Source organism: Palaemon carinicauda, chromosome 44 (assembly GCF_036898095.1).
Source record: "Palaemon carinicauda isolate YSFRI2023 chromosome 44, ASM3689809v2, whole genome shotgun sequence".
In the NCBI taxonomy this organism is placed as follows: Eukaryota; Metazoa; Arthropoda; class Malacostraca; order Decapoda; family Palaemonidae; genus Palaemon; species Palaemon carinicauda.
In genome coordinates, this window is record NC_090768.1 from 25,040,993 (window position 1) to 25,068,902 (window position 27,910).

General features: G+C 48.2%; 1 protein-coding gene and 1 pseudogene across 2 annotated transcripts in view; both read left to right on the plus strand.

The window, feature by feature from the left end:
- Positions 1 to 27,910, plus strand: part of LOC137634478 (uncharacterized) — a 59,832-nt gene that overhangs the window by 8,313 nt on the left and 23,609 nt on the right. The window lies entirely within an intron of this gene.
- On the plus strand, positions 1,594 to 27,832 carry LOC137634356 (uncharacterized; annotated as a pseudogene).

A 27,910-nucleotide genomic window follows, 5' to 3' on the forward strand; every position in this document is an offset into this window, starting at 1 on the left:
TCCGCCACAGAGGCTTGGATCTTTCCTCCAACAAAGATCTACAGGACCTCCTTAGGTCTTTTGAGACCTCAAAGGAACGTCGGTTGTCCACTCCAGGCTGGAATCTAGACGTGGTCCTAAGGTTCCTAATGTCATCAGGATTTGAACCGCTCCAATCAGCCTCTTTTAAGGACCTCACATTAAAAACTCTTTTCCTCATGTGCTTAGCAACAGGTAAAAGAGTAAGTGAGATCCACGCCTTCAGCAGGAACATAGGTTTCACATCTGAAACGGCTACATGTTCCTTGCAGCTCGGTTTTTTGGCTAAAAACGAGCTTCCTTCCCGTCCTTGGCCTAAGTCGTTCGAGATCCCAAGCCTGTCCAACATGGTGGGGAACGAACTGGAGAGAGTACTTTGCCCAGTTAGAGCTCTTAAGTACTATCTAAGAAGGTCAAAACCATTACGAGGACAATCAGAAGCCTTATGGTGTGCTATCAAGAAGCCTTCTCTACCAATGTCTAAGAACTCAGTTTCTTACTACATCAGGCTTCTGATTAGAGAAGCAAATTCTCATCTGAACGAAGAAGACCTTGCTTTGCTGAAGGTAAGGACACATGAAGTGAGAGCTGTGGCTACTTCAGTGGCCTTCAAACAGAACCGTTCTCTGCAGAGTGTTATGGATGCAACCTATTGGAGAAGCAAGTCAGTGTTCGCATCATGCTATCTCAAAGATGTCCAGTCTCTTTACGAGTACTGCTACACCCTGGGTCCATTCGTAGCAACGAAGGCAGTAGTAGGCGAGGGCTCAGCCACTACATTCCCATAATCCCATAACTTTTTAACCTTTCTCTTGAATACTTTTTATGGGTTGTACGGTCGGCTAAGAAGCCTTCCACATCCTTGTTGATTTGGCGGGTGGTCAATTCTTTCTTGAGAAGCGCCAAGGTTAAAGGTTGTGATGAGGTCCTTTAGTATGGGTTGCAGCCCTGTATACTTTAGCACCTTTGAGTTGATTCAGCCTCCCAAGAGGAACGCTGCGCTCAGTAAGGAAGACGATCTTATTAAAGGCAGAGTAACGGTTCAAGTCGACTTCCTTACCAGGTACTTATTATTTCATTGTTATTGTGGATAACTGTTTATATGAAATACGGGATACTTAGCTATCCTTTAGTCTTGTACACTGGTTTTTCACCCACCCCCCTGGGTGTGAATCAGCTACATGATTATCGGGTAAGTTTAATATTGAAAAATGTTATTTTTATTAATAAAATAAATTTTTGAATATACTTACCCGATAATCATGATTTAATCGACCCTCCCTTCCTCCCCATAGAGAACCAGTGGACCGAGGAATAATTGAGGAGGTGTCAACAAGAAGTACTTGAGTACCTGGCCACAGGTGGCGCTGGTAAATACACCCCCTTCTAGTATTGTGATAGCTGGCGTATCCCTCCATAGAATTCTGTCGGGCAACGGAGTTGACAGCTACATGATTATCGGGTAAGTATATTCAAAAATTTATTTTATTAATAAAAATAACATTTTTCTTAGAAAATAACCTTTATTTCCCTTTCAAATAAGAAGGTAATAAGATATACCCGTTTGCTGTGAATATGGTTAAAGTAAGACAACTTGGGCCAGTGTCCTACTGTGGCAATCACTAGTGAGGGGAGTCGAATTAAGAGGCCATTGGTGGTTTTTCGTTAAGGGGTAGTTATTTTATGTATTTTATTGATTTTCCAGTTTTTATTATTGTATAATACAACATAGTATTAGGTTTCGTTATAATATAGTACGGTCACGTTCATAAGGGATGACACTGTTATTTTCTTTTTCTCTTAGAATTGTTGCCCCGTGTTTTTCTATAAATTTACCCTTTGCAAATATACTATTTTGAATACCATATTCTGCTGGCAGAAATCTCTATTAATGAAGTTACAATTTTTAAATATTAAACTTAGCCGGTGAATATATAATAGCTGACGGCTCGACAGATTCCAAAAACTCGCGAGCGATCGCCGTGAAGGTTGCGGGTGTGACCACCAGCGCCGACTATCGGCCAGATACCGCATATACTTGTAAACATCTCCAGTTTCTCTCTGTCGGTCTTGTCGACAAGTTGGTTCCACTCGCTTTATGACCTCGAGTTTTCTACCGAATTGGTGAAGTACTTGGTTTTGGTTTTATTGCTTTCGCCGTGTTGGATTATTCAATACTATCTTCAAAAGAAATGCTTTTGAAAGGAGAGGAAAAGTGTTTTGCCCTTGCTTTTTTTTTTTTTTTTATTATCTCTGGTTTTTCCATAGAGTAAAGATGGCCGACCCTTCCCTCAGTGTACGGAAGTGTGTTTAAGGCTTTTAGTAATTATTTTATCACGTTATAAATTATTGTGGATATTTATAGATTTTCCTCTATATATTTTATATCTCACCCGCCTTTATTAGGCCTCTTCGATTAGCTTTCCATTTATACTAAACATCAAGATAAATTTTATGTTTTGTTTATATGCGGCCTTTACCTATTCCTTGTAGGCGGTCCTAACTTGGAAAACGAAGTTAAACAACGTTGAGCCCATTCAACTTTTATTTTTGTTAAGTTTAAATTAATTGCTCTGTAAGAGTTATGAAATGAATATTTTTTAGAAAATATTTTAAGAAATATATTCTTTGAATAGTCTTCGTGCTGTTTTTTTCAAAGATGAACTAACGTTTGGTTTATTTATGCTACGCAGTTTGCGCTCTATCGTTACGATAGAGATAGAGAGAATCACGGTTTCACTTTGCAGAAAGAGTAAATCGATTTTGACGTTTTGTTCATTCTTCTTTCAAACTGAAGTGTTTTAGATACTAATTTAAAGGAACTTGTTAATTTTCAATTTCTTAGTCCTTTCAGTTTTTTCCTTTGGTCAAATAACCTGTTTATTGACGAAGGGTGAGTGGGCAATTCTCTTGTGTGTGACAAGAGAGAGAGAGAGAGAAAGAGAGAACGATCCGATCTTTATTCTCGTCCCAAGTCTCTGTACAAGGAGTTTAGGAGCGAGTAACGTTGTTCTCGATTCAGTTTTTTACTCGTCCCAAGTCTCTGTACGGGGAGAGAGGATAAAACGTTTTTAGTTTTTATTCTCGTCCCAAGGCACTGTACGGTGAGAGATTGAAAACGTAGTCTTTAGTGAACTAGTGTTTAGTCTCCTCCCCAGTCACTGATCCTTTTTAACTTTATATATTTCCGTTTTATTCGATATATATGTACAGTATATGTTTATTGATTTTTGCATGTGTTTCTTTTTGTACTAATGTGCTTACATTTTACGACTCATTGCGCAATTATAACCTTTTGATGTAAGGGAGAATTGCGTGCTTCAGGTAGAAATCAGTTTTATTTATGCCTAATGTGAAATTATTGAAAAATACGATATCAGTGAAGTAAGCGCAAAAAACATGTTCTGTGTTTGCGGAGGGTTCGTTTGTTCGTGCTTGTCGCTCCCCTAGTCCGAGACCTCTTTCAGGCTCCCCTGCACCAGGGAGAAGTAATGTCGTAGGACTTAAGGGGACGTGAGGCTTTAACCAACGTACAGACGTTCCCTCTTTGGTATCGGACGTTTCTCGTCAAGATCGCCCTTACCATAAGACGGGTGAGACTGTGTTCTCCTCGTCATCCGAAGACTTTTCGCAAAAGAAACCTTGGCGCAAGGTTTCTAGACCCTTGAAGCGAAAGTCAGTCCCTTCAGGACAGGTCCAGCGTCCTGGCTGTAGCCATTGGGCCAGCTCTGACCCTTTGCAGTCGTCGGAAGACTGTTCGCCTATTAAATGCAAGCGTAACACGGGGTCCGAGGGTCGCGGTAAAGGCAATGTTTTGCCAACACAGACGTTACCGTCGTCTCGGCCCGTTCCGACTCCCGTTGATCCTAAATGGGTTGTCCTGCAGGACATGCAGACTAAGCTTGCCTCCCTTATGGAGAAGTATGACGTTGAGCAGGTTCACGATGAACCTTCGCTTTCGAGTCGCCGTTACGCTAAACGAGACTCTGGCCGTCAGCCACCCTAACGAGCATTTACTCGTCCGTTTGACGTTAGTGCTGACGTTTCTTGTACTTTGAAACGTGATGTCAGTAGTTTTTCACGTCAGTCACGTGACATGGATCCTCCCTCGCTGCAGTCTCGTGTTGACTTTCAGCCGCTGCCGCAGTCTCGTGTTGACGTTCAGCCGCTGCCGCAGTCTCGTGTTGACGTTCAGCCGCTGCCGCCGCAGCCCCGACCTGACGTTCGCCGACCGGCTCAGTTGCCTCGACTTGACGTTGAGCGTCAATCACCGCAGTCGAAGGTTGTTTTGCCTGCTCAGTCTATGCAGTCAAGGCAGTTCCGACGTGACGTCGAGCGTCAATCAACTTCAGTTGTTGTTGTTGGTCAGTCACAAGGATTTCAGTCCTTTCAGCAGCGGCGTGACGTCGCTTCCTCTACTGCTACTGCTGCTCCTTTGCTTGTTGACATTGCCTGTCAAGCGTTGCCGCCGCGGCAGGTCTCTCCTTTTCATGAGACTCGGCAATTGTCGGACGAGGTTCCTTCAGATGAGGAAGTTGCTGATCCTCCTCCTACTGATATTCCTTTGGGGACTTTGTCAGACGGAGAGGAGCCTAAAGCTGCTCAGCCCTCTATGGACTTTAAAAAAATCATGCTGATTTTTAAGGATCTTTTTCCGGACCATTTTGTAACTGCTGCTCCTCGTTCGCCTTCGTCAGAGTTTACGCTAGGCCTAGCTACTTCGAAGCCGTCGTTTTCTAAGCTAGTGCTCTCTCGCTCTTCTAAGAGAGCTTTACGTTTGCTAGGCGACTGGTTGATCACCAGGAGGAGTTTGGGGGAGACAGCCTTTGCTTTCCCTCCTTTTAAACTGGCTTCTAGAGCGAGCGTCTGGTATGACACGGGAGAAGTTCTCGGCTTGGGAGTTCCTGCCTCTGCCCAGGGAGACTTCTCAAGCCTCATAGACTCTCCCCGTCGCCTGGCCATGAGACGCTCCAAGATTTTATGGTCGGCTTCAGAGCTAGACCATCTCCTGTTAGGAGTTTTTCGAGCGTTTGAAGTTTTTATTTGTTGGATTGGTCCTTGGGAGCCTTAAGTAAGAAGGTCTCTCCAGCTGTCAATGTATTGCTGTACAATTATGTCATGCATGAACAAGGCTATCAGGGATGGCTCCTATGATCTGACAGCCACGTTCACTGCAGGAACAAGGCTATCAGGGATGGCTCCAATGATCTGGCAGCCACGTTCACTGCAGGAGTACTTAAGATGTAAGTGCGCTCAATGTGTTCATTGTCAAGACAAACTTCACGATGAAGACTACCAAATCTGTCTTGGCAGCAGTAAGGGAAGGCGACTGGATGGTCTCTCTCGACCTTCAGGATGCATACTTCCACATCCCGATTCATCCAAACTTTCAACAACATCTGAGGTTTGTGGACGGGAAAGTAATGTACCAATGTCGAGCACTGTACTTCGGCCTCATTCCTGCTCCTCTTGTTTTTACAAGGCCCTTGCAAAATGTAGCAAGCTTTCTACATTTTTTGAGGATTCAGAGCCTCCCTTTATTTTGACGACTGGCTAATCAGGGCGTCGTCATTATATCACTGTCTGGAGAGCCTCTAATGGACATTAGACCTAACCAAGGAGCTAGGTCTCATAGTGAACGTAGAGAAGTCGTACCTTACAGTACCCCATCCCAGACTATTCTTTATTTGGGAATGGAGATACAGTGTCTGATTTTTAAATATTTAACTTAGCCGGTGAATATATAATAGCTGACGTCTCCGGCGGCTCGACAGAAAAACACAAAAACTCGCGAGCGATCGCTATGAAGGTTGCGGGTGTGCCCACCAGCGCCAACTATCGGCCAGATACCGCATATACATGTAAACAGCTCCAGTTCTTCTCTGTCGGTCTGATCGACAAGTTGATTCCATTACTCGCTGTTAACCTGGAGTTTTTCAACAGTCTTGGTGAAGTACTTCTTTTTGGTTTGAGCTTTCGCAGTGCAGGTGTTTTATCTTCAACTTAAACTCTTGAACTCTTTTTTGGATAGATTTAATTGTTGATGACTTTGGATTGTTTTTTGGACTTTCTTTGACTTTTCAAAATGGCTGACCCTTCTCCAATTCCTAGATTTCGTAAATGTAATGCTAGGGATTGTAATAAGCGTCTTCCAAAGGCCTCTCTTGACCCACATACTGTGTGTTCTAATTGTCGGGGTAAAACCTGTCAATTAGGAGATCGGTGTGATGAGTGCGTGGGCCTTTCGGAATTCGATTGGCTTGAGTTTGACAAGTATTCTCGTAAGCTAGAGAGAGATAGGGTGAGGAGAAGTTCCTCTAGATCATTAGAATTTTCCTCCTCCCATGCCCCTGAACCTAATCCTTCCCCAGTAGTAGTTGTGCCTGAACCCTCTACTAGCACTCAGGAACCATCAATGCGGGATATGTTACGTGCCATTCAAGCTTTGGGCGAGAGAGTTGAGTCGTTAGCTACAGACCGTAATCAACTCATGGCGGACGTAAAAGAGTTAAAGTGTCAGAGTGCCACATTAGAAAATCGTGGGGAGAAAGTGATTAGTGCGCAAAGTGTTATCAGTGTTGCGACAGAGGGTTCGTCTGTTCGTGCCTGTCGTTCGCCTAGTCCGAGACCTCTTGCAAGCCCCCATGCCCCAGGGAGAAGTAATGTCGTAGGACTTATGGGTTCGAGAGGCTTTAACCAACAAACAGACGTTCCCTCTATGGTTTCAGGCGTGTCTCGTCAAGACCGCCCCTACCATAAGACGAGCGAGACGGTTTTCTCCTCGTCATCCGAAGGCTTATCGCGTAAGAAACCGTGGAGCAAGGTTTCGAGACCCTTAAAGCGAAAGTCAGTCCCTTCAGGACAGGTCCAGCGTCCTGGTTGTAGCCATTGGGACAGCTCTGACCCTGTGCAGTCATCGGAAGACTGCTCGCCGCCTAAACAGAAGCGTAACACAGGCTCCGAGAGTCTTAGTGTAGGCAATGTTTTGCAGTCACAGACGTTACCCTCGTCTCTTACCGCACCCATTCCCGTTGATCCTAAATGGGTTGTACTGCAAGACATGCAGAATAAGCTTGCCTCTCTTATGGAGGACTATTCTGCTGAGCAGGTTCACGATGATCCTCGCCGCTTAGCTGATCGAGATCCTGGCCGTCAGCCGCCCAAACGAGTCTTTGCTCGTCCTGTTGACGTTGGCGTTACAAAGTCACGTCAGTCACGTTTTGTAGAGCCTCACTCGATGCAGTCCCGTGTTGACTTTCAGCCGCTTGTGGACGTTCAGCCGCTTGTGGACGTTCAGCCGCTGCCGCATGCTCTTGTTGACGTTCAGGACGTTCGCCAACCAGCGAAGTTGACTTGTTTTGACGTTGAGCGTCAAGCACCGCAGTCAAGAGTTGTTTTGACTGCTCAGTCTAGGCAGTCAAGGCAGTCTCGAGTTGACGTCGAGCGTCCTCCCGCTCCTGTTGTTGTTGCTAGTCAGTCTGTTAAGCAGTTACATGACGTAGCGTCCTGGACTGCTACTGATGCTCCGGTGCGTGTGGACTCTGCTTGTCAAGCATTGCCACCAAGGCAGGTCTCTCCCTTGCTTGAGACTCAGCAGTTGTCGGACGAAGCTCCTTCAGATGAGGACGTTGCTGATCCTCATTCTGATGATAATCCTTCAGATGTAGATGAACCTAAGGCTGTTCCTCCTTCGATGGATTTTAAGAAGATCATGATGATTTTCAAGGATCTTTTTCCAGATCACTTTGTTGCTGTTGCTCCTCGTTCGCCTCCGTCTGAGTTTGCTCTAGGCTTAGCTGCTACCAAGCCAGCCTTTACTAAGCTAGTGCTTTCTCGCTCTTCTAAGAGGGCTTTACGTCTTCTAGGCGACTGGTTGGATACCAGGAGGAGTTTGGGGAAGACGGCCTTTGCCTTCCCTCCTTCTAAGCTTGCTTCTAGATCGAGCGTCTGGTATGACACGGGAGAAGTTCTCGGCTTGGGAGTCCCTGCCTCTGCCCAGGGTGACTTCTCAAGCCTCGTAGACTCTCCCCGTCGCCTGGCCATGAGACGCTCGAAGATTTGTTGGTCCTCCTCGGACCTTGACCATCTGCTTAAAGGCGTATACAGGGCCTTTGAAGTGTTTAACTTTCTTGACTGGTCATTAGGAGCATTAAGTAGGAAGATCTCGTCTGCCGACCAAGATGTTTCCTTACTTATCATGTCCTGTATGGATAAAGCCATCCGCGATGGCTCCAATGAGCTCGCCTCCACCTTTACGTCGGGAGTCTTAAAGAAGAGAGAAACCCTTTGCTCTTTCCTTTCGGCAGGAGTTACTCCCTGTCAGAGATCGGAACTGCTCTTTGCTCCCTTATCAGCTGCTTTGTTTCCACAACAGCTGGTTAAGGATATAGCTGCTTCGCTTGTGCAGAAGGACACCCATGACCTGATGGCGTCCTCTGCTCGCAAAGGGGCTCCTTCTTCATCCTTTGCTGTGAGACCCAGGATCGAGACTCCTGCGTCTAGATTTATCCCGCCCTTTCGTGGCAGAGCTCCCAGCAGGGGAGGCTCTCGTGCCGAGGGAAAGAGAGGTAAGAAGAGAGGAGCCAAGTCCTCCCGTGGCAGAGTCTGACTGCCCACAGCCTCAGACAGCGGTAGGTGCCAGATTGAAGAGCTTCTGGCAGGCCTGGGAGAAGAGGGGTGCAGACCAAGAGTCTGTTCTGTTGCTCAGAGAGGGGTACAAAATACCGTTTGTACGCAAACCTCCTCTAGTAACAACTCCCATAGACCTCTCTCCCAGGTACCGAGAGGAGTCAAAGAGACAAGCCCTAAATCAAGAAGTGTCTCTGTTGCTAGAGAAGGGAGCGGTGGTGAAAGTCTCGGACCTTCAATCACCGGGGTTTTACAACCGTCTCTTCCTAGTCCCAAAGCATACAGGAGGTTGGAGGCCGGTGCTAGACGTCAGTGCGCTCAACGTTTTTGTTACAAAAACAAAATTCATGATGGAGACCACGAAGTCCGTCTTAGCAGCGGTCAGAGAGGGAGACTGGATGGTCTCTCTCGACCTACGAGATGCGTACTTCCACATTCCTATACACCCGGATTCCCAACCGTTTCTGAGGTTTATTTACAGGAATGTGGTGTACCAGTTTCGAGCCCTGTGCTTTGGCCTCAGTCTTGCTCCTCTCGTGTTTACGAGGCTCATGAGGAATGTGGCAAAATTCCTCCATCTATCGGGAATCCGAGCCTCCCTGTACTTGGACGACTGGCTTCTCAGAGCATCGTCCAGTCATCGCTGTCTGCAGGATCTACATTGGACGTTGGGTCTGGCCAAGGAGTTGGGACTTTTGGTCAACTTAGAAAAGTCCCAACTGATCCCATCCCAGACTATTCTATATTTGGGGATGGAGATTCGCAGTCCAGTTTTTCGGGCTTTTCCGTCTGCCACCCGAATAGAACAAGCCCTGCTCAAAGTCCAACTAATGCTGAAAAGAGAACGTTGTTCAGTCAGGAGTTGGATGAGTCTCGTAGGGACTCTCTCATCCCTGGAGCAGTTTGTCTCGCTAGGGAGACTACACCTTCGGCCTCTCCAGTTCCATCTAGCCTCTCACTGGAACAAGGGCAAGACTTTAGAGACGGTATCAATCCCAGTCTCCAAACCAGTAAAGGCATGCCTGAAATGGTGGGACAGCAATATCAGTCTGAGAGAGGGACTATCCCTAGCAGTCAAGAACCCAAACCACGTGTTGTTCTCAGACGCGTCGGATTTGGGTTGGGGTGCGACCCTGGACGGTCGGGAATGCTCGGGTCTGTGGACCTCAAGTCAGAAGAGCATGCACATCAACGGCAAGGAGCTATTAGCAGTCCACTTGGCCTTGATGAAATTCGAAAGCATTCTTCGAAACAAAGTGGTAGAGGTCAACTCAGACAACACCACAGCTTTGGCGTACATCTCCAAGCAAGGAGGCACACACTCCCACACGCTGTACGAGATCGCAAGGGACCTTCTCATATGGTCAAGAAATCGAGGCATCTCCCTGTTGACGAGATTCATCCAGGGGGACTTGAACGTCTTGGCAGACTGTCTCAGTCGGAGGGGTCAGGTGATACCCACGGAATGGACCCTCCACAAGGACGTGTGCAAGAGTCTTTGGGCGACTTGGGGTCAACCCACCATAGACCTCTTTGCCACCTCGTTGACCAAAAGGTTACCGATCTATTGCTCACCAGTCCCAGATCCAGAGGCGATCCACATAGACGCGTTTTTACTGGATTGGTCTCATCTGGACTTATATGCATTCCCACCATTCAAGATAGTCAACAAGGTACTGCAGAAGTTCGCCTCTCACGAAGGGACAAGGTTGACGTTGGTTGCTCCCCTCTGGCCCGCGAGAGAGTGGTTCACCGAGGTACTTCAATGGCTGGTAGACATTCCAAGAAGTCTTCCTCTAAGGGTAGATCTCTTACGTCAGCCCCACGTAAAGAATGTTCATCAAAGCCTCCCCGCTCTTCGTCTGACTGCCTTCAGACTATCGAAAGACTCTCAAGAGCTCGAGGCTTTTCGAAGGAGGCAGCCAGTGCGATTGCGAGAGCTAGGAGAGCTTCTACCATCAGAGTATACCAGTCGAAGTGGGAAGTCTTTCGAGACTGGTGCAAGTCAGCATCTGTGTCCTCTTCCAGTACCTCTGTAGCCCAAATCGCAGATTTTCTTTTACATCTGAGAAATGTTCGCTCCCTCTCAGCTCCCACTATTAAGGGCTACCGGAGCATGTTGGCTTCGGTCTTTCGACATAGAGGCTTAGATCTTTCCAACAATAAATATCTCCAAGATCTCCTTAAGTCTTTCGAGACCTCTAAGGAACGTCGTATGGCAACTCCTGGATGGAACTTAGACGTGGTCCTAAGGTTCCTCATGTCAGACAGGTTTGAGCCATTACATTCAGCCTCCCTGAAGGATCTCACCCTCAAGACGCTTTTCCTAGTGTGCTTGGCTTCGGCTAAAAGGGTCAGTGAAATTCATGCCTTCAGTAAGAACATCGGCTTTTCTACAGAAAAAGCCACATGTTCACTTCAACTTGGTTTCCTAGCCAAAAATGAACTGCCTTCTCGTCCTTGGCCTAAGTCTTTTGATATACCTTGCCTGTCAGAGATCGTAGGCAACGAACTTGAAAGAGTGCTGTGTCCAGTTAGAGCTCTTAAGTTCTACTTAGATCGTACTAAGTCCTTACCAGGTGGATCTGAGGCCTTATGGTGCTCAGTTAAGAAACCATCATTGCCTATGTCAAAGAATGCTTTGTCATATTTTATCAGATTTTTAATCCGAGAGGCTCATTCTCACTTGAATGAAAAAGACCGATGCTTGCTTAAGGTTAAGACGCACGAAGTAAGAGCTATAGCAACTTCCGTGGCCTTTAAGCAAAATAGATCTCTGCAAAGTATTATGGACGCGACCTTTTGGAGAAGCAAGTCGGTATTCGCGTCATTTTACTTAAAAGATGTCCAGACTCTTTACGAGGACTGCTACACACTGGGTCCATTCGTTGCAGCGAGTGCAGTAGTGGGTGAGGGTTCTACCACTACATTCCCTTAATTCCAATATCCTTTTAATCTGTCTCTTGAAATGTTTTTAATCTTGTTTTTTGGGTTGTACGGAAGGCTAAGAAGCCTTTCGCATCCTGGTTGATTTGGCGGGTGGTCAAATGTCATTTTTTGAGAGCGCCCAGATTAGGGGTTTGATGAGGTCCTGTTGTATGGGTTGCAGCCCTTGATACTTCAGCTCCTGGGAGTCTTTCAGCATCCTAAGAGGATGGCTGGGCTTCGTGAGGAAGACAGACTAACAAGGCAGAGTAATCGTCTAAGTCAACTTCCTTACCAGGTACCTATATATATTTGGGTTTTGTTATGATATAACTGTCAAAAACTCTAAGCATATACGCTGTAAACTTTATTAATTCTGGTCTCTACCCACCACCATGGGTGTGAATCAGCTATTATATATTCACCGGCTAAGTTAAATATTTAAAAATATTTTAATTATAAAATAAATTTTTGAATATACTTACCCGGTGAATATATAAATTAAAGGCCCCCCCTTCCTCCCCGATAGAGACCCAGCGGGATGAGAAGAACTGGAGCTGTTTACATGTATATGCGGTATCTGGCCGATAGTTGGCGCTGGTGGGCACACCCGCAACCTTCATAGCGATCGCTCGCGAGTTTTTGTGTTTTTCTGTCGAGCCGCCGGAGACGTCAGCTATTATATATTCACCGGGTAAGTATATTCAAAAATTTATTTTATAATTAAAATACAGTATCATTTTTCGGGCCTTTTCGTCTCCCACAAGAATGGAACAAGCTCTGTTAAAAGTCCTTCACTTGCAAGAGAAAAACAGTTGCTCTGTAAGAGTTTGAACTAGCCTCGTGGGAACTCTTTCATCGCTGGAGTAGTTTATCTCTCTGGGGAGACTCAACCTATGCCCTCTCCAATTTCACCTAAACCATTGGAACAAGGAGAAGGGCTTAGAGAGTATCTCTTTTCCAATCTCCAACTCAGTCTAGACATGTCTGACTTGGTGGGACAGCAACATCAGACTTCGAGAAGGTCTTTCTCTTGCGATCAAGAACCCAAACCATGTGTTGTATTCAGATGCATCGGATTTGGGTTAGGGAGCTCCACTGGACAGTCTGGAATGCTCGGGTCTTTGATCCACGGATCAGAAGGAACTCCATTTAAGGCAAGTAACATCTCTCCTTTGGCGAGATTTGTGCAAGGAAAAATGAATGTCTTGGCGGACTGCCTCAGCAGAAGAGGACAAGTCATCTCCATGGAGTGGACGTTGCATAAGACTGTGTGCGAGAAGCTATGGATGACATGGGGTCAACCCACCATAGATCTTTTTGCGACTTCACTGACAAAGAGGCTCTCGACTTACTGCTTTCCAGTTCCAGATCCAGAGGCAGCCCACATAGACGCTTTCCTGCTGGACTGGTCTCACCTGGACGTTTATGCCTTTCCACCTTTCAAGATCCTAAACAAGGTGCTGCAGAAGTTCACCTCTCACGAAGGGACCAGGTTGACATTGGTTGCTCCACTCTGGCCCGCGAGAGAGTGGTTCACAGAGGTACTTCTATGGCTGGTAGACGTTCCAAGAAGTCTGCCGTTACAGATGGATCTCTTGCGACAGCCTCACGTAAAGAGATTTTATCAAAGCCTCCCCACGCTTCGTCTAACTGCCTTCAGACTATCGAAAGACTCTCTTGAGATCGAGGGTTTTCGAAGGAGGCAGCTAGAGCGATCGCGAGGGCTAAAAGATCCTCTACCATCAGGATCTATCAGTCGAAATGGGAGGTATTTAGAGACTGGTGCAAGTCCTCCTCTATTTCCTCTTCCAAGTGCCTCTGTAGCGCAGATTGTGAATTTTCTGCCTTATCTGAGAAACGGTCGCTCCCTCTCTGCATCCACCCTTAAAGGCTACAGAAGCATGTTAGCTTCTGTTTTCAGGCATAAGGGTTTGGATCTTTCTAATAACAAAGATCTCCAAGACCTGCTTAAGTCTTTCGAGACTTCCAAGGAGCGTCATATTTCGACTCCTGCTTGGAACTTGGACGTGGTCCTACAGTTCCTTATGTCAGACAGGTTTGAACCATTAAATTCAGCCTCCCTGAAGGATCTTACCCTCAAGACACTTTTTTTTGGTGAGCTTGGCTTCGGCTAAAAGGGTTAGTGAAATACATGCTTTTAGCAAGAACATCGGTTTCTCCGCTAATAAAGCAGTATGCGCTCTTCAACTTGGTTTTTTTTGGCCAAGAATGAACTTCCGTCTCGTCCTTGGCCTAAATCATTTGAAATCCCCAGTCTTTCTGAGATTGTGGGGAATGAAGTTGAAAGAGTGCTGTGCCCCGTTAGAGCTCTTAATTTTTGTTTATCCAGAACTAAACCGCGACGAGGTTGTTCAGAGGCTTTATGGTGCTCCGTTAAAAAGCCCTCTTTGCCTATGTCTAAGAATGCTTGGTCTTATTTTATTAGACTTTTGATTCGGGAGGCACACTCTCAATTAAGTGAGAAGGATCATAATTTACTTAAAGTCAAGGCTCATGAAGTTAGAGCGATAGCAACTTCTGTAGCGTTTAAGCAAAATAGACCCATTAAAAGTATTATGGACGCGACCTTTTGGAGAGGCAAGTCGGTTTTCGCTTTATATTACTTGAAAGATGTCCAGACTCTTTATGAGGACTGCTACACACTGGGACCATTCGTAGCAGCGAGTGCAGTAGTGGGTGAAGGCTCTACCACTACATTCCCTTAATCCCAATATCCTTTTAATCTACTCTTGAAATTTTTAATCTTATTTTGGGTTGTACAGGAGACTAAGAAGTCTTTCGCAATCTTTTTGATTTGGCGGGTGGTCAAAATATTGTTTCTTGAGAGCGCCCAGATTAAGGGTATTGATGAGGTCCTGTTATAGGGGTGTTCACCCTGGTTATAGCAGATCCTGGGAGTCTTTCGGCATCCTAAGAGGATCGCTGGGCTTCATGAGGATAGCGGACTAATGAGGCAGAGTAATAATCAGAGTCTGCTTCCTTACCAGGTACCTATACTTAAGTCTGTTTTTTGAATAATTGTCAAAAACTCTTGAGCATATACGCCTTTATTGTATTAATACTGGTCTCTACCCACCACCATGGGTGTGAATCAGCTATTATATATTCACCGGCTAAGTTTAGTATTTAAAAATGATATTTTGATTATAAAATAAATTTTTGAATATACTTACCCGGTGAATATATAAATTAAAGGCCCTCCCTTCCTCCCCGATAGAGACCTAGGGGACTGAGAAGAACTGGAGATGTTTACAAGTATATGCGGTATCTGGCCGATAGTCGGCGCTGGTGGTCACACCCGCAACCTTCACGGCGATCGCTCGCGAGTTTTTGGAATCTGTCGAGCCGTCGGAGACGTCAGCTATTATATATTCACCGGGTAAGTATATTCAAAAATTTATTTTATAATCAAAATATCATTTTAATATAAAATACCCGTTTTGCTCCTTTTGTCGTCATAGCACATCACAGGAGCCTCCTTTCACTCGGTAGTTCAGAAAAACTCAATAGGTAACTTCTGCCACAAGTTACTACTTTGAACATAATAAAAGGGCTCAACGTTATGTATTTTAAACCCCTTTGATATTTATTTTCAATATTGGAATATGTAATATAATCGTAGCTCTTATGTTATTGATAATGTTATAAATAAAAGGTTAGGGTAGAAATGTGTGTTTGATATACTGTTTTTAGTCTGATTGTTGGAAATGAAAGGCAAGTACATGTTCGAACAGATGCTGGATCACAAAGTTACACAACTAGCCCCTCTGTTAAGTGTATATTCACCCCCTTTAATTTTGTATAACTGATAAATAACTCAAAAATTCTAGCCCACGAGGGCTAACGCACGTAGCAGAACATAGTCCGCTTGCTAAAATATATGAGGAGTGAGATAATGTTTAATCGCGAGCGAAGCAAGCATATGGCAGACACCAATAAATCATTAGCTCAGTTAAGTATCGTGTTTCAGTATTTGTATTACAATGATTGAAAACTTATGAATGACTCGTAGAAAATGAGATGGAAACACCCTTTTTTTGTGTGTACGGAAGTCCTGGCAAACAAAAGCTTGAGTGTTTTGACAGTTTCATTACTGTTACTCGGTTTTGATTATGGTAACTTTTTATTATGATGTCCGTTTTTTATGACCATGACTGACGGAAACAAAGTTTTAAAAAGTTAATTTCTGGGCTCCACCTGTGCCGCCCAGTGAAATGCTCCTTTAGCATCATTTCTAAGGTATATAACTGCTATGTATTACCAGAGAAAAAAGTTGCATAGGAAAACCAGGGTTGAACCCAGCTCGCCCACCTAAATAGGTGTCGGTATAAAACTGGGGCGTGTAAAACCACAACCAGAGGTCTCGTGCCATTTAGATATCTCCTCTTCAATATCCCCGTTACAGCGAGGTGCCGTTCAACACCCACTACTGAATGCTACTACCACCATCCCAACCCACGCCAACTACGTCACTCCTTTTCATAGCATCCCACTCGCCATTCGTTGTGCTTTTTTGCTCTGTGTTTTCGGTGATTCAGCGGCTTTTCTAGTGCAAGATGTCGGATAACCAAGATTCCTCATCCAAGTTAAGTACTAGATCTATGAGTTTTGAGCTTCTGGAGGTAGCATTGCCCTTATTTTTATTGTGTTTTCTCAGTGTCGATGGCCCTGCTCCGCGGCGGCCATGTTTGGTTTTGCTACCTCCTTGGCTCGTTCTTGACGCATTGCAATTGGTCTTCTATACTAATTGTTATTCGTTTTGAACCTGTTACGCTGGGTCTTTTACCGATTAACACTTCGCTTTACTTGATATTATGTTGTTATCGCATATCATTGCTATTTGAACATTACTTTAGGGTATGGCTTGCTTGCTACTCTTCGACGCCGAGTACCTTGAAGGTTTTGTCGCCGTGTTATGGTGTTTTATTAATCTATGATTATTTGTTCCGTAACCGAAATACAAACCATGCTATTTACAGAGGGTTTACCTTTTAGCGCAGCTGAAATGGCGAGCCATTAGAATTTAATGAGGGTGTATTACCCCCGCGCTAGTTAGCGGGGGGGTAGGGGAGTGGTAGCTAGCTACCCCTCCCCCCCTCACACACAGATGAATGCCCACTTTCACTTTTGGCTCGGACTGTGACAGACGTCTCTGTCTTGGTCCTCTCTTGGCAGCCATTGTTTGTTTTGTCTTTACTTAATCGCTTACTTTTCATTTACTCAATATATATGTAAACATGTTTTCATGTTTGTATATATATTTGAGTATAGAAATCATTAAGTTTCCTTTTCAGAGTTGTGTGTGTAGTGTACGATATCTACGTGGAGTCCTCGGCAGTTAGGCCACCACGGCGTAATTTTATGGGTGGCGATCGAGTTTGACTTATGTCTTTCTCTCTCTCTCTCTCTCTTGAGGTCGTTCACCCTTTTACTACGTGTTACTACGCCCTTGTAGCTTCCTTTCCGTTTGGGGGGGTTGCTACGCCGTACGTTTGTCTCAATTAGTTTATGAATCTAATTGTAGTTGTTTTTTTTTTTTTTTTTTTTCTTTCAGCTTGTATAACGATTCCTTTCGGGGTTTTCGTTCTTTCTTTAGTGTTCATTCATTTTTAAATTACATAATTACATAGTTACATAATTATAATTGTTATAATTCTGTTTTGGTTACAGCTCTCCTTCCGTGAGTGTAAGTGGTTGTGAGGGCACGTGCCTGTTGTGTAATTCTTGTTTCCTTTCCCTCGGGATTCCTCTTCGGAGCCTTCCCGGGGGAATGAATGTGTACTAATGTTTTTTGTTTTATTTTTTTACAGTTACCGATCTAGTTCGTTTCTGTAATATGGCAACGGTTTGAGCTGTCTTGTTGAGTCCTGGGGATTCGGCTGTTGCTGCCTCCCCCCTTGTATTTTCGTCAGGGGCGTGTCTCCTTCTACTGGAAGTACTCCCGTGATGACGGACAGCTCTCCAGTTCATTTTGAACTCTCAGGAGGCTTGCCTCCTTGGGCGGGTAACTTTCCTTCCGAGGGAAGTTTTTCCTGTCCAGGCTTGAGTTTTTCCCCTTTTGGGGGGTTCTTCTCTTGCCTTTTTTTCGTGCGACTATGCTCTTGGTGCTGAGCGATCACACCTGCAGTTTCGCTCAAGGGGCTGGGCAACTGCAGGAGCTCCTCCTCCGAGGATTGCTCCTTTTAGGTCACTGGCTGACCAGTCTCTTCTACGAATTGTTTCTCTTTCGTTCGCGAGAGAGTACACTCATAGAGACTCCTCTTCGGAGGATTCTTCTGTTGCTGTTGGCCTCCCTCGCCGTAAGGCCCACCGTCCGCCTCGTCGTAAGGGCCTCTCATCTCCCTATAAGGGTGCTAGAGGCGCCTTTTTGAATCTCCGTTTGCAGCCTACAACTCCTTTTTCTTGATCTTCCGCCTTGGTGCAGATGGACAGCAGTCTGATCTCGTCTTCCGACGGGCAACGGTCTTCACGACGGACAACGGTCTCCCGACGGACAACGGTCTTCCGACGGACATCAGTCTCCCGGCGGACAACGATCCCTTCGGGTCAAAGGGTTGCCTCCCACGGGGGTTCTTCCCTTGCGTGTCAGGGTTCCCCTGCGCGCCCTTCTGCTGTGTTCTCTCCTGCTCCTGCTCAGTGTTAGCGCACAGGCGCTCTCCTGCTCATCAGCGGTCTCCTGTTCGTCAGCGCTCTCATGATGATCATCCCTGCTGTTCCTGTTGGTTCCTGTTACGCGCCCTGTGCGCCCACGTTCGCCCTCGCGATCTAGAACTTCGGTTCAGGTCGGGGTCAAGGACTCTTCTTGTATGCGCAGGCTTCCACGCGTTGCCTTCTGCTCGTCAGCGATCATCAGCTCGCCAGCGATCACCTGTCTCTCGGCGATCTCCGGATCGCCCGCGTGTGTTACAGCCGGCACGCCAACGTTCTCCAACACTTCTGAAGGAACATGGTTCGCCAGCTACTAGCTCACCTGCGCATGCTGCTCACCATCGCGCGATCGCCTACCTGCGGATGCTGCTCGCCATCGCGCGACCCTCAACTGCGGATGCTGCTCGCCATCGCGCGACCGCCCACCTGCGGATGCTGATCGCCATCGCGCGACCGCACACCTGCGGATGCTGATTGCCATCGCGCGACCACCCACCTGCGCATGCTGATCGCCATCGCGCGACCCTGCGCATGCTGATCACCATCGCGCGATCGCCCACCTGCGCATGCTGCTCGCGATCGCTCACCTTCGCATGCTGCTCGCCATCGCACGATCGCTCACCTGCGCATGCTGTTCGCCATCGCGTCGGCATGCCACAACGCGCCATTGCCAACCTGCGCGTTAGCGCTCACCAGGTCACCACCGATCGCCTGTTGATCCATATCGCCAGCGGTCTTCCTCGCCCACGCGGCAGCGCGTTTCCTCGCCATCGCGCTAACGCTTGCGTTCGCCGCCTCGGACTCGCGCTCATTCACCTGCCCACCCTCGCGACCGCTCGCCTGCGCGCCCGCGCGACCGTTCGCCTGCGCGACCGTTCGCTTGCGCGACCGTTCGCCTGCGCGCCCGCGCGACCGTTCGCCTGCGCGCCCGCGCGACCGCTTGCCTGTGCGCCCACACGCCCACGTGCCTGCACGTCTACGCTCATGCGCGTCCGCGCCCATGCTCTCCAATGTTCGCCCGCGTGCGAACCAACGGTTTTCCATCGCGCGGACGGACGGTGTTCCGTCGCGCCTACGGACGGTGTTCCGTCGCACGGCGTCGCGCGGACCGACGGTGTTCCGTCGCTCGAACCTACAGTGTTTCTTCGCACAAACGTCGGCTTTTTTCTTGCAGTATCCATTGCTCGTCTATGGGTTATCGCTCGCCGACCACCAGCTCTCGCCCTTCCTACCACGCTCGTCCTCCTTCTGCGCTCCTTCGCTCACCTTCGTTTGCGTTACCGCGCATGGGCGCTTCCACGTTCGCCCACGCGCAAATCTTTGAATTACCATCGCGCGAGCCCCAGGGCGATTGCGACCACGATTCCCAATGGGGTTTTCGCAGCATGGCCAGCCTGGCGAGTTCTTCTGGAGCGTATTTCCAGAACACGGCCTCACCCCGTAAACGCAGAGCATGGCACTTGGAAGAATAGGAGAAACTTCAGGGAGATCTGAGCAACACTCCTCTTTCCTGAACCTGGGTTAGCCCTTCCCCGTCATTCCCTGGAAGGATTTTTGACGGGGGGGCTTTCCGTTCGAGATTTCTCCATCGGACAAGGGGTGACTGCTTACCCCTTCCTCTGGGGGCTTACCAGGTCCTTTCCCTCCTCGGTTACGGCCCGAGGTTTGGTTCAAGGAAGCTACAGGAAGATCATGGGTACTTTCCTCCTCTCGAGCTCAGGCACCTTGGCCTTTCGTCGTTAAGTATCTAACTTGCGGACAAGCTCGATGTTGTACCATCTGGACGCGCTGACTGAGGGCTTCCTTCGGGTGTCTCATGTGTGGAGGTCGACGACCTCAGACACCCCTCCATCCTTGAGAAGAGTTTGTTTGTGCCCAAGGACAGAGACTTAGACAGCGGCTGTACGGAGGAAATCGACTTCCGTTTTCTCTCCTCCAAGGCGCTTTCTTCCAAACTCTGCAGGGCTCCAGCGCCCTTTTCTTTCAACCACGTCGGCCTAAGTTATCGGCTACGACAACTGGGACAAGGTGTCCAATTGCAGTTTCCTCCTGTCAGGAACAGATGGCACGGGAGGCTCCCCCCGGGGGGGGGGGGGGGGGGGGGGCGGCATAGTCCTAAAAGGAGCGGCAGAGTTCACGAACTCTAGGATTGCAGGTTTTTCGCTGGGAGGATGCTTAAGGTTACTCATCCGAATGACAGCTTCCCGATGCCCATTCCCGCACAACCTCTGTGATCAGCCAAGGATATCGCGCCTGCCGTCTCTGTCAGCGAATTCAGTGTCTCTGAACCTCTATGCCATAGCGTCAGCAAGAGTTGCCCGGTTGGGCAGAATGATCCATACCTTAGGCGAAGGTCTTCCATAGGATCATTGACGGCTTCACCCCCGGCCTCTTCAGTCGATCCTTTCTTGTAAGGAAGGATCTGAGAGGGGATGTCCGTAGTCGACCTCTCAGCCCTGATCAAGTTTGTCGAACAAACTTCGGCCAGCGTAGACCTGCAGAATCGATCAGACTGGTAACGAGGCGACAGGACTCCTTAAACCCTGGATCGGAAGGACAGGTACTTTCAGTTTCCATTCCATCCATCTTCCAGGGAGCTCGTCGAATTCAGCCTAGACTGCAAGTATTCCTGCTTATGATGCAGTGTGGCTATCCTGCCGTGGCATAGCAGGTTTTTTTCCCCAGAGAACTCTCCCTGCCTTCCTCATGGCCGCTCAGGTGCAGGCTTCCGCCTCCTCTGCTGTTTGGAGGGCTGGTCAACTCCGGTAGGCTTGGGTTCGACCTTCTTCAGCGCCGGGACAAGCTTCCGGATGCTTACCATGAGTGTGGGCTCATGTTATTTTGCTTGGAGCCTTCTCTTCCTCGGCCTCAACATCTGGAGTATCTGGCCATGATATTGAGTCAACGGCCTTACCACGTTGGAAACCCCGCTTCTCGTCCGTCCAGCGAGGTTAAGCAACGTCGGTTCTGGTCGGTACTTGGAAGGGTGACCACCTGGGGACGCCAGATTTTGTTACCACATCCTCCGAGCCTTCCTTTCGGTTGACTGTGGCAAGACTGAGGAGAGTCGCAGTACCTGTTCTCAGTCAAGCAGAGCTTTCAGCCCTACCTTGGAACGTTTCCTAGTTCTCCTTTCCTCATTGACCCGTCTATAGTCCGAACGGTCGCCTCAGGATAAGTTCCATGTGGGGCGGTCCAAGTTCCGGTGGCTTCAGGCAATGTTTAACCGGACTTCCTGGCCCCTATGGGACCAGCGGAACTATTAGACCTGCAATGGGTGTTGACCTATGGAGCCTCTTGATGGTAGTGGATATTCTCTTCCTTTCCCCACATTCTTGATGCTGTTCTCGGACTCGTCAAAGGAAAGGGGGGGTCATGTTCCGGTCCAGGCCTATGGTCAAGACCTGAAGGATACCTCTCCATCATTCAGGCAGGCTTAGGGGCCTTAGCCTGGCCCCTCTACAGATCCTACAGCTCCTGCCGAGTCGCCCCGTGCGCGTCGACTTCATGATTCTGGCGTATTCTAACCAGCAGGGGACGCATTTTCACACCTTCACATCTTGCTGTAGAGATACCGGGATGATTGAGATTCTCTCAATACCACCATTGGCTCTCTCTTTCCAGGCAGGGGAATGCTCTCTCAGACTATCCGAGCAGAGCCTCGTAGAGAGAGTGTACCTGGGGGTCTTTGACCTTTGGTAACCAGCAAGTCCTGGTCTGGGGGACCTGATCACGACAGCTTGGAACCTCAAGCTTCCGCTGTTCTTCCCCCCAGTCTCAGACCCCGAGACTCTGGCAAGATGCATTCCGGTGATGGTGGGACAACTTCGACGCCTGCGTCTTCCCTCCTTTTTGTCTGTGGACAATGGGTCTCAACAAGACCAGGTTGTCTGTCAACCTTTCAATGGGAGAGCTCCACTGGGACTGCGCAGAACGGTTTCTGGACCCTCTGCTTCCCCTGACGGAACTCCCGGGAGAGCTTCTCCCACGGCGCAGACTACTCAAGCAACCACACTGCGACATCTCTCCCGAACCGGGGCGTCGCTTCGGCTTCATGCCTGGAGACACTACGCCTCCTCCGTAAGAAGAGACAACCCGCTACAGTCGCGGTACGGAGGTCGCGTCATCTGCGATAGTCATCCACAGGGGTCTTCCAGGCAAAGTGAAGAGTCTAAGGTGGTTGGTGCCGTGGGAGATATACCTCTTCCCTTGAGGCCTCTTCTCCGGCAATAACGGTCTTATTGCCTTTCGGCGGGAGAAAACTCCTTTCCGCTCTCGGCAATGAAGCCTGTCGCTCCGCCTTTCCCTGACCTTCAGGCTTAAAGGAATAACTTTTTCCTGCCCGCTGGATCTATCCTCGCTCATGCGAAGCTACGATCGTCCCTGCCCTAGTCGGAGGAAGACCTCCAACTTGTAGTATGGCTCGGACTTTTAGTCCTTTAAGAGATCTTCTCAAGACCCTTTACGACAGGCCTCGGATTGTATTCCGCCTTGGGTCTCCTGCTCACTCTGGCCACGGCCAGTGTGTAAGCAATCTTCTTGGTCTCTTACGACTCCCCCCTTTCTAAGGAAGAGGGGAAGGCATCATTCAGGTTTGCTCCTGAGTTGTTGGCTAGACTCAGAATCTGGGGGTCCCGGCCCTTCGGTCCAATTCATTCAAGATTTCGAGTCTCCATTCTGTATCTGATGTCCCAAGACCTCTTTCTTGCCAGTAAAGGAATCGAGAGGTTAGCGCTGGGAACAGCTGCAGTTTGTCCTCAGTTGCAGCCGATTTGGGAGCACAAGGAGGACACGGGGGAGAGTCACCAGTACACCTCTTCAGCCCGGACTCAAGGACATTCATCTCGACCTGTCTCCAGACACTCCCCCGTCACGTCGCCCTACAGCACGATGTTGGATACATCGCAACGTCCCTCGCCTTCGAGTAATACTACTCTGTGACGCAGGTGCTACAAGCTGGAGTCTGGAAGCGTCTAATGACCTTCGCAGCCCGCTTCCTGCAGGGCGTGATCCACAGGAGTCTCGATACGTTTTCTATCGCTCTGTGGTGGCTACACAACAGCTGGTCTAACCTCAGGCTCCTTTTTGGACAGGTAGCAGAAGGTTGAGGGCATTGTTATCAGGTTTTAGTCTGCATGAACGAAAGAAGTATGTCTGGCTCTTATTTCTTTCTTCATCATCCCCTCTACGGGGAAGCAGCATCCTGGTCTCTGCATAGCTGACCTCGAACCTCTGCAGGTAAACCATGCTTCCTTGTGTTCCGAGTATTGAGTCAATACTGTCGCGTCCCCCATACCCTGACGAGGTGGTATTGGGAACGTCCTAACCCAGAGTTCCTTCTGGAACTCCAGGTCAACTGCCTAGGACGGGTCACACTTCTTCCTTCACACACAAGCTTACGTAGGCCACATGGTTCCTTGCGGAGCAAGGAACTTGTGAGGTGCAGGGACTCCTTTTCTCGAGTGCGACTCACTCGGATTCTGAGTCCCCGGGTAAAGCCAAAGCCAGTATGGCTGGGGACTTTCCACCCTACCTAAGGGGTAAGTCACCCTCTGTAAATAGCGTGGTTTGTATTTCGGTTACGGAACAAATGACAAATTCGAAGATAATTTGTATTTTTCCTAACCATACAAACCTTAGCTATTTACACATATTTGCCCGCCAGCCCTGTCCCCCAAGACAAGTCTTACCTCTAAGTGAAAGTGAGCATTCATCTGTGTGTGAGGGGGGGAGGGGTAGCTAGCTACCACTCCCCTACCCCCCCCCCGCTAACTAGCGCTGGGGTAATACACCCTCGTTAAATTCTAATGGCTCGCCATTTCAGCTGCGCTAAAAGGTAAACCCTCTGTAAATAGCTAAGGTTTGTATGGTTAGGAAAAATACAAATTATCTTCGAATTTGTCATATTACTCTCATTACCACCTAGATAAGAGTTAGGCTCTGTTTAGTTCGAGTGGGACTCTCGCTTGGCAGTTTTTATTCTAGTTTTGTTATCCTACCGATCGGCATCATACCCGATCTAGCCGTTGTGTTGGCCCCCCTGTCCAGCTCGGTAACTACCCGTGCTGGAGGGCTCGGCTTTGTTATTTATTCTTTTTCCCTGCCATTACTCCTGCGTCCCTCTCTTACTGCGCTTTATTTCGCATGCCTTATAACCTAGTTCTACATTTTACATTATTTTTATTATCCGTAATATGATCATTCTATTTTTGTTTGTATCGCGTGGTTCTGTTCGGGCAGGTTGGTACTTCTGTCCGCTCTCGGTCCCACGTGATCGCCTCGGCCCCACCATTGGCTAGTTCTCGCTGGCTCCTCCCCCCTACTATTGGAGTATGCCACCACATACCCTCATCCCCCTCCAGGGATACCTCACGTCTCTTAGAGACTTTGGAGTTAGCTGTTTTGTTTTAAGGGTCGAGTCCTCTCATTCCCTCCCCCCCTTATTCATCCCTCCCCCGGGATACCTACGGACTCCCTCCCTTAGTCTGAGCCGAGAACAGCTGTTGAGGTTATAGTCGAGTACGCTCACGTTCCATGCCTTGTCGTAGCCGGGTTTTTCCCCTGCCGCCTTGATTGGCCATCGGTCGGCCGGGGAGATTTCGGTTGTGTATTGGGTATTCTTCAGCGTGATTCCCTTCATCACGTACCGTATCATGTTTGAGTCTCTACTATTACGTAGACTATTTGTTCGTGGGATAATCATGGAAGAGCTTTTATTTGTTTTTATTATATGTTATTTATTGTCTCTGTTCGTTAAAGTTCTTGTGGCTGGCGGGGAGTCATCGAACTCCTCCCTCCCTTCCTTTTCGACTCCCCTACCCCGGTAGGCTTGTTGTGAACCCCCCCCCCCCCCCCCCCCCCCCCCCCGGGTCTATCTCAGTTGTCTCCCCGGAGTCGACAGGAAGCATGTCATTATAACATTTTTATTCTATACTTCCTCGGTACCGACAGGATATTATATCTCCCACTATGACAATATTATATCATTGAATGATCATAACTAAATTACGGATTTGTTTTAACTTTATCAGTTAATTACTGTTTATGCTAAGTTTTTTCTCCCCCGATTATTATACCGGTTCGGAATGTTATTCTTAGTATTCTATCCCAGTTTTATACCGGTTTATTTTTAGTACCCGGAGCACCCGGAACCCCTTGGGATACTAACCTACTATGGGATACTTATGTATCTTTATTATTACAGGTGGTCCGCTGTCAGATGACAGCCTGCGCGGCCGTTCTCCAGCAAGCGTGCGGTCATGACGTCTGCAGGTCCCATGCCCACTGCGCTGTCCAGGTCGACGACCTGATTGTTTGGCACCCAGACAACTGCGTGGTCTGTTATGGACTTGTTTCCACGCTTACTTCGGACTCGGTAGGTGTTCCTGTCGTTACTATCTATATATTTTACTTCGGATTTAATCTCTTGGATTTTTCCTTGTTATTTCCCTTGTAATTTCTGATCGAATTAAACATTTAATCTCGGTCTACATGTTTTTACACTTTCTTTCGACGAAGTTACCTTGTGTATTAGTAACGGTATAATCTCTTTCAGAGCTCACAGCCTTCCAAGACTTCTGCCTTGGCAACCCTTAAGATCTGGGTCGGCGGGTTCGCCCGGAATGTCAAGGCGAAGAAACCCTACGTCCTTTCGGAGGAAATGTGTGCTCTCATTTACCCCAACGCTAAAACCTCGGCTGCGGTCCCCAAGGATGTGGTGGACCCTATCATCGCTAAGATCGGCGAGGATTTACTCCTGTCAGAGGACCACGAGGGGATGGGAGAGACGATCTTGGAGGACATCGCAGCTATCAACCTAGACATCGAACCTATGGCTCTAGACGAGCCAGAGCTAGGTAGGTGAGGCAGGTGGGTCCCAGGCTAAGATTCCTACCCTTAGCCCAGCTTTGTCTACAACTTTTACTTCTTTCTTTCAGGGGTTCTCAGGGAAGCATGTGGCTGATGTCAGGCCACGTCCTGTAGTCCCTAAAGTTAAGTCTACCCGTAGGCCCCTAACGAAGACTCGCAGGTCTTCCAAATCTCCTAAACCTATTAAGATTTCGTCTTCCAGAGTCCCCAAAGACTCAGCCGTAGCTTCTTCTTCTTCTCTTGGGTCGAGAGCGAAGACCAGCTCGAAAACTAAGACCCCGGAGGTTCCCTTCGATCCGGCAACCTTCTCGAACCAGTTGTTGGAGCAAATTGGTTCCCTTGTGACGTCCCTCACTGAGAGGGTGCAAAACCAGGAGAATCTCGTTGAGAGTCTCATGCGTTCTGGACTGCCTCAGCAACAACAATACGTTATCCCGGACGCCTCTAAGCTCCCGGAGTTTGTTAAAAGCAACCCGTGGAGAATGGCCTTACATTCTCCCGTCAAGGATGGTATGTTAACCATCGAAGGATGTGGCACCCGGCCTGTAGAATATTTTGAATTCTACCCGCCGGGTCTCCAGTTCCCTTTCCCTGGTTTTGCACGCTTAACCGAGGAGGCACTCGTAAGGTTGGATAAAGTCCCCAAAGAAACCGTGATTTACCCGAAGGAACAGGCTCAGTCCACCTGGGTCCGAACTCTGAACGAGTGGGAGTGTGTTAACACTATGCTAACACCTCATAAAAGCTCGTACACGATGTTCGTGGTAGACGAGCAAACCCCCACTCCGTGTGTCACGAAAATGATGGACCTTGCTCAGCAGGCTATAAACGAGGACAAGCCGTTACCACAACTGCATGAAACAGATCTGACTTCTCTCCTGTTCCCGGGAGATTACGAGTGCTGGACTAACGCCCCAGCGACGTTCACAGCAGGTAAGTTAAGCGCTGACTGTGCTTCTACACAGTTCAGTGAGCGGCTACCCAGGCTTCCGGATTCATTGATACGCTCGAGTTCGAAGCCCGTACGCGCCTGAGTAGATCCAACAACTTGGCTACAATGGCAGAAATGACCTCTTTAATGTATGAAGAGGAACCCCTTTTTAAGGTTTTGACGAAGTCACTACTTCAAACCTTGCTGTCTGATTCCTACGACTTCCTTGTGGCCAGACGTCGTTGCCGTAAGCACGTCTTGTCTGAGGCCACTATCAGACATGAGCCTAACAAGCTCATTAAAGTCCCAATCTGGGGCCCTGACTTATTCCCGGAGGATCTAGTCAACAACGTCCTCAGCGAGGCTGCTAGAGTCAATCAGAGCCTCAAGGTTCGGTGGGGCCTGGTCCCCAAACCCAAGTTCGAACCTGCCAGCAACCAATCTCGAGGTAGGAAGAGACTGAGACCTTTCCAATCCTTCCAAAACCGGCAGTCACAACAAGTTGTTCAGACCATCCCGGTAACACAAGGGAGTCAACCCTCCACTTCGAAAGGACAACCCCAACAGCAATACGTGTTGGTTCCTCAGTCCCAGGTAGCAACTACCTCTTATGCTACTTCCCCAGCCTTTAACCCCAGCTTCAAAACCCAGGGTGCGTTCCAGGGTTACCAACGCGCCAGAGGCACTGGCGCGAGAGTAACTTTTCGCAACAGGGGTAGTGGAAGGATCTATTCTCGAGGCCGAGGATTCCGCGGAGGCCGAGGAGGCAAATCCGCAGAAATTCATTGAGAATTCTCGGGTAGGGGAAAGACTTTACATCTTTCGAAACCGTTGGACGTTCAGCAATTGGGCTTTCAGCATAATTTC